The 7,723-nt window shown below is 39.3% G+C and overlaps 1 protein-coding gene across 1 annotated transcript in view; it reads right to left on the reverse strand.

Annotated features, from left to right (window-relative positions):
- LOC116048446 (VPS10 domain-containing receptor SorCS3-like) overlaps positions 1-7,723 on the reverse strand; it is a 1,378,075-nt gene that overhangs the window by 995,033 nt on the left and 375,319 nt on the right. The window lies entirely within an intron of this gene.

Below are 7,723 nucleotides of genomic sequence, written 5' to 3' on the forward strand. Positions count from 1 at the left end.
AGGGTTATGCCAACAAAATAAATCCAATAAACCCCTCTATGAGGAAGTAAAAAAATACATGAAGGTTTTATGTGTGCGCAAAATTAAAACAAAGTAAATGGACGGGGCAGGGGGGCTCTATAGAGCTGACGTGCCACTCCCAAGCCCAAATGTGATATCAGATCAAAATAATTACTACTTTAAATATGGGTCCAAAGTTTTGTGAGTTGTCATCCTAAAGTACTCAAACGTGTTTGTAAAATGAAAATGAACGCACATAATCCAAAATGGTGGAATTTCTCTCAGGCTAAAACATATCAAAATGTTTATATTAGTTTGTTAAGATGAGAGCAATGATCCCACCAAAATTCATGAAAACCAATGAACTTTATCCCAACAGTGGCGTGCGTTTGGGGGTGCTATGGAGCCTGCTGGCCACGCCCGAGCCCAATCACTGCCGAACTTTACAAATTTCACCAGTTCGATGTGTGCTGATTTTCACAAGTTTTCAAGCAGCCTAAGCCCCTCAGAAATGTAACAAAATAATAAGTGAACACATCCAGACGGAGCACAGAAACTGATCATCAGACAGCTCACAGCAGCCATATCTACACACTGAGAACAAAAAGTATTATAAAATGTTGTTACACACATAATTGTCATATGAATACAAATGATCAAAGTATGATTACTGCAATTTTGACAAACTTAAACACTTAAGCACACAGTAGAGGGTTTTCACGAGGTGTCATCAGACCTGGAAGTCGCCATATTGGAGGTACTCCGCATCACAACAAAGCACAAGCACTGAAGTAGATCCCGAACGTCATCAAGGAAAATGGTTAATTATTGCCGTGTTGATAATAATATTTTTAATAGTAAATAAAAACAATTATTGCTTTTATTGTTTTTACTGTTTGTTTATTTTACTGTAAAGCACTTTGGTAGGACACTGGCTATTTTAAATGTGCTATATAAATAAAACTGACATTGACATAATATAATTCATATCAAGCTACCGCATGTGGCATTAATGACTCAATATATTATTCTGATCATTCTTAAAATGTAGAGCTAAAATGTGCTGTATTTCTCATTGTATTCCAGGTAAAAAGTCTGACCTTTACCAAAAGGATGACCCAGATTGGGTGCCATCTGTTGGACTGACAGGTCAGCAAGGAGGTTCACCTCAATCAACCAAAGAAACAGGGAACTCAAGCTACAAGCGTTGCATGAATTGAACCCAGCAGAGACTGAAGGCTGAAGCTGCTGCTGCTTCTAGTACTGCTGCTGCTGCGGAGACTGATGACCCCACCACAAGTGATTATATCAGCGATAATTTTTGCTGCACAGGGATTCAAACTGAATTGACTGGTGATGTAGGTTGTCCTATTCCCAACTATATTTGTTGTGCTTGCCACCGGGCTCAGCGCAAATTTACGTCATACATGCGCCAATATTTGAATGCACGTCACGTCTGCGTCCGGTGTTTACATCAGACGTGCAGTAGGCTACATGCGACATTGTGGATACACAGTAGTGATTTGGTGGAGACGATGTTTCTGTCTTTGAAACAAAAGAAAGCCTTGGAACTTGCCCTGGTTGTGAGGAGAAGACGGAGGAAGGCAGCAGGAAGAAGGGTGTGGGTGCACGAGACCCTCAGGTCCAGAGAGCAGTTGGGGGAATTCCGGCTGGTGAAGGAGCTTCGCATTCACTGTGACCAGTTCCAGGGGTACTTTCGGCTCAACAGGGAGCAATTTGACAGTCTGCTGATGAGAGTCGGGCCTACGATTTCCCGGATGCGAACAACATTCCAAAAGCCCATTTCTACAACGGAGCGTCTGGCTATTTGTATCTCCCTGACGTGTGGCTCCAGACAAGACAGTATGGAAAAGTACTTCCAAGTCTGCACCTGCACCACTTTTCTGTCTCCTCTCCTTTATGTACCTGTCCCTTAGGTTCTTCCACCTTTTCTTCCACTCCTCTAAATAGATGAAGACGTGTGGATTATTTTCATTTCTAAATAAAATGTTGCATTTCAACACTATGTGTCATTGCATGTTTATAAGTAAGAGGTCTGCAGTCATTGCAGTTGGGTATAATAAAGCTAAGATATGAGCCTACATTCATACATGCATCATTCATTCTCTGGAAGACACTTTGTTTAATGCATATGTGCAATTAATTCCTCCAAAACTGGAGCTTACACACTTGGAAATGGGTAATTATTCTGTGTAAAGGCCATATACCTACCTATATACCTAAATGTGAACTTCAATGAAAATGAACATGACTTGTGTCAATCAGTCCAAACATATTTTACTTCATATAAACATACAAATACAATATTATTATTGTGTAATAACAACCGAGTGTAAATTGTAATTTCCCCATTGGGGATCAATAAAGAGTATAAATTATAATTTTTTTTTTATAAAAAATACCAATATATCGTTCAAATACCTGTATGCAGCAGTATAATCAACTTGGTATTTGGTTTTCGCAGCTCACAACAGTAGGCTACAGTTCTTCTCAGTTGCTTTGGCGTATTTCTCAGATCAGAAATGACAATAATGTGTAACTTTATAGGGAATAGTGCTCCCTTTCACGTGCATTGTTCATTAGACTATACTTCCAGAGTGAACTGTTAAATATGGACAACAACACAAAGCAGTTTCACTATCTTGGTATAAACATTGGCGTAAGGACTTGTCACTTTGATTCATTGGTATAAATACTTGCTTTGGACACAAACAAAAGATTTCCATCAAGATACATGATTTTTCAGGTCAGTCACTATGCGATGCAGTTTACACCAACTGTTTTAAGAAATGCACTTAATGTTGTGCGATTGCAATTATGATTTGACAAATGCACCAAAGTAACTGAGAAAAAATGTAACATAGGATTGTATTTCAGTGGAGACATATATGTTGATTTCACATAGCTAAAACAAACCTGAATGATTTAAATTAAGAGGCTACAATAATCTACACAGCTGGCATGCCTATTATGGTGAAATATGCTTCCACAGCATAGTTTTGCGTCCGAGGTCTCTGTACGAGCTCAAAGTTGTGTCGTAGCCTATACAGCTCTGGGAGATCGCTGACGGCCAAAATCAACCTCTCATCCATGTTCCGTTTGTGGATCCACGTGTGTTCGGTGTTTACTTTTTTTTCTTTTTATTCAGACACGTCACAGCGCACTGCGGCCGCTCTTGCGCATGCCGCGGTCAAAGTTGAACCATGTTGAACTTTGACCGCGGCACGCGCAAGAGCAGCCAGCCGCAAAATGCAGACCAGTTCTTTTGCGCGCATGCCATTGACAATAATGGGTTTCATAGCGCAGCGCTGCCGTTTGCGCGTACAATGTGAATGGCCCTTTAGAACTGAAAACATTCAGTTGAGCTCTGATGTTGCACATTTGTCCACTTCCTATGACCAAAGTGCCTTTGTTGATAAGGATGAAAAGGTTTTATTTTTCACTGGCCTACCTACATACCAGATATTGTTATGCTGCGTTCATGCCACCTGGGAATAACAGGGACTGCCCCCGTGATTACGTTGTTTTTCCGACTGCCAGCGTTCACATGGCCGGGATGCGTGTTCTTCTTCTTCTGTTATATTGGCGTTTTGGTTGCTCCCAAATGGTGGAACGAGCTCCCCATCGATATCAGGATGGCCGAAAGCCTACACATCTTCCGCCGAAGGCTAAAAACGCATCTCTTCCGACTACACCTCGGATAAAAAACAAAAAAAAATAAAAAATTCTTGAACTTGCACTTTCGAACCTGCACTTTAATTTGTCTCTTTGTAGCTTTGCCTATTTTAAACTAATGTATTTGCACTTACTACTTGTTGTCTGGAGTTTGAACCTTCACAGTTGAAAGAACTTAATTGTAAGTCGCTTTGGATAAAAGCGTCAGCTAAATGACATGTAATGTAATAATGTTTGGCATAACAACTTGTTGCATGACTGCCACCAACGGTTGGCCGTAGCCTAGAGCATCAGGTGTGTGAAAACATGGAGGCCACAATAACAAAAGATTTGCTGCTGTTTTCTTATACCAGCATACAAACAGCACATGGACAGGTGTTTGTGTTATCTGCAGGACAAAGAACGGGAAAGGACACGGATAAGGTGTTGTTTTTTTATACATGGTCCTATTTATGAATAATTTGAAACATGTTATGTCTGTGTATGTTTCTTGGCAGAGGTGTTTGTCCATATGAACAGTTTATTGTCATTGAAATATGTTCAGTGAACCAAAGTCACCTCCATCAAACGTCAGTTGACCACAACGCGTCACAAACTGGGAAACTCGGTTAGCAAAATCTAGCCCGAGTTTCCCACCTCTGATTCCCACAGTAAGGGACGTGAATGAAAAATGTTTTTCCGATGTCTATGAACGCAGCATTAGTACTCTTCACATTCCTTAGTCCCCACCTCCCTGTGAAGAAGTCACTTGATAAGTTTAAGTAGTTGATGCTGACATTGATGCGTCATTGAGGGTTAATGTTTCCACAACCTTCCTGTCATTTGCATTCAATGTGTCAATAGCCACTGCTTCACGGATAGTCACTGATGTCATTGATGTCATGTTTATTCGCATGAAGCCACTTATCATATGGCCAAAAAAAGAACAGTTGCAAAAAAACATGCCAATGTAATTCAGGAAACATTTTGGGGAAAAATGTGCTGTTATTATTGACCGTTTTGAGGTTTTTATAGAACGTCCGTCTAACCTTATAGCCAGAGCAGAAACATGGTATTCCTACAAGCACCATAACACAGTTACATTCTTGATTGGTATTACACCCCAGGGCACAGTCTCTTACATTTCAAATGCATGGGGAGGAAGAGTAAGTGACAAATACATAACTGAAAAATGTGGCTTTTTGGACAACATACTTCCTGGTGATCTAGTTCCTGCTGACCGTGGCTTTAATATTCAGGTCACTTTAGGTTGTAGAATGGCTCATATACAAATACCAGCCTTCACTCAAAGTCACAGTTAGCTCCTGTTGACTTAGAAACCACAAGGAAAATTGCCCACGTCAGGATTCATGTTGAGCATGTGATTGGTTGTGTGCGCCAGAAATATACTATTTTGGGGGGGGATATTGCCAATTGATTTCTTGATGTGCAAAGATAGTGATGGTTATTGTGCCATAGATAAGATTGGACTTGTCTGTTGTGCTCTGGTGAACTTTTGTCCATCAGTAGTTGATTTATCCTAAAGTATATTTTTATATGCACTTAAATATCAATTAAACCATGTCTGGACAGTGTCTATATAGCCTAAAATTATCAATAAATGATTGTTAATTTACAGTCATTAAGTCATTGTTATTGTATTGTTGTGGAACAGAACACACAGCATATCACTATCATCAGAACACAGATTTATTAAATACTTTTATCAGAACACTTATGAACTATACACTACTATAAATTATACATTATACTATAGTGCAATACACTAACTGTAAACACAATTTTGTATGTAACTTGAGTATAACTTTTTTTTTGTCAGAATAGCTTTACAAAAATCTCACCAACTTGAAATCAAATGCCAAAAATATTGGAAGAACATGTCACATTTTCAAAAAAGTTGCACAATTCTAAATTAATTAAATATAATTTAACCTACATTAAAATAAAGTGCCTCATAGATCCTGGTTAAGCTTTGCCAACCACAAGCGCCTCCTTTTCTCTGATAACTTCTGGCATTCCTCTCCCTGGTTTGTAATAACTTTTGAAAGTCGATATTATTCCAAATGTTTTTCTCAGTCTGACCTATTGGTACATCCTAAAACACGGCAATAATTAACTATTTTCCTTGACGACGTTCGGGATCATACCTCCAGTATGGCCACTTCCGGGTCTGATGACGCGTCGTGAAAACCCTCTGTATGATATTTCTATCGCTCAGGGTCTCTCAATCAAATCAATAACAAATGACAGACTGATGATGCTGTGAAGTAGTGTGGGATCTTGGGAGATAACCCACACTATATGATTCAGGCAAAAATAATGTTCAAGGTGTCACGAACAAGTTTATGTTCCAATTTACTTTGGTGAAGTGAAAACACACAGAGAGAGGGTCAAAGTTTAAAATAAAAACACATACAACACCCTAAAACAAGATCCAGTCTCTTTTATGTCCACAGTGTTAGCATGGTTAGCATTGCTAAGTCTCTGTCCTGATTGACAGGTCGGTGTGTAGCCAACGCCCTAAAACTTCCCCTGCTATGGCCAGACAATATATTACTGGCATATGCTGTGTACACCAATAATATGACACCATGACTTCTCCATTTTAGCCTCGCTGCCATTACCTTGCTTAAAGTGACTGATTTATCTGGTTTGTAACATTTTTTTGAAACATTTGGGATAATGTAAATACACAGCTCAAGAAAATATATTACATAGGTCTAGTCTTTTTAGACATTTTAATGCGAAAACATTACATATTATACCTTGAAGTGAGTTATCCATCTGACAAGTGTCATTAAAAAATGAAGAGTGTAGCTTCCTGTTTGAATAATGCTGCTACATGTAGCTGTCAGTTTAGTTTTAATGCTGTTTGTTAAAACAGTAAATATAATCAGCTGCACTCACCGGTATTTGTTGAGAAAGACCTGACAAACTCAGTTCAATATTTCTTCAGACAGAAACACAGAGGCTTGTCTCAACTGCACTTGACAACAATGATGACATGGCAAGGACATTAAACACAGGGCCAAACGAGCAGGGAGGGGGCCAACAGGTGAAACATACTAGGGACAAATCAGACTCAAACAGGAAACAAAGCTAAACCAAGACACACAAGACCAAACACTACAAAATAATACAGGAAGTAAACCAAGCCAAACATACTTTCATAATTAGAGTTCAGGAAAAACAGAACAGATTTTTTGTTTGTTTATTTAGGATCCTCATTAGCTCCTGCATTGCAGGTGCTATTCTTCCTGAGGTCCTTATACATGACCGTTCGTTTAAAAGTTTTTAGGGCCCGAGCGCCGACAAGGGCTATTGTAACTGAAGGAATTATTATTATTCCTTCTTTCTTCCGGCAAATGAATCGCCTTTTTGAGGGGCTTAACATGCTCAAAAACTCACCAAAATTGGCGGTCGCATCAAACCTAGTGAAAATTTACGTATTTTAACAGCTTCGGGAATAGGCGCACAAAAATGGCTCGCTAGTGCCCCCTAGGAAACTTTAACAAATTGAGCCCCTGCAGTACATTTAACGTAGACTAACGAAAAGTGGTACACATATGTAGCATGTCAAGATGTACAAAAAAGGTCTTTGGAGCCATACCCTAAACCCAACAGGAAGTCTGCCATTTTAAATTGAAATTGCCATTTCCACATAACGTCATACTTTAACAAACTCCTCCTAGTGATTTCATCCGATTAACTTCAAATTTGGTCTGTACCATCTTAAGACCTTAGAGATGAAAAATAGAAAAACTTTTCGTCACAGGGCGGCCATTTTGTGCATTTCACCATCAAAACAGGAAGTGTGTACATTGTCCAATTGGCTCGAAACTTTTCATGATTCATAACACTCTAACCCTGAGGACATTTACCGGCCAAAATTGACTTAAAGTCATAGTGCCCCCTAGTGGCAACAGTAATTAATGAACAAAGAAGTTGTTGTAACTTGAGTGTACGTTGTCATATCTGCCCAAAATTACTCACGATTGAGAAAGGTCCAGGCCTGACGACATCTACG

This window comes from Sander lucioperca, chromosome 4 (assembly GCF_008315115.2).
Source record: "Sander lucioperca isolate FBNREF2018 chromosome 4, SLUC_FBN_1.2, whole genome shotgun sequence".
NCBI classification, from domain to species: domain Eukaryota; kingdom Metazoa; phylum Chordata; class Actinopteri; order Perciformes; family Percidae; genus Sander; species Sander lucioperca.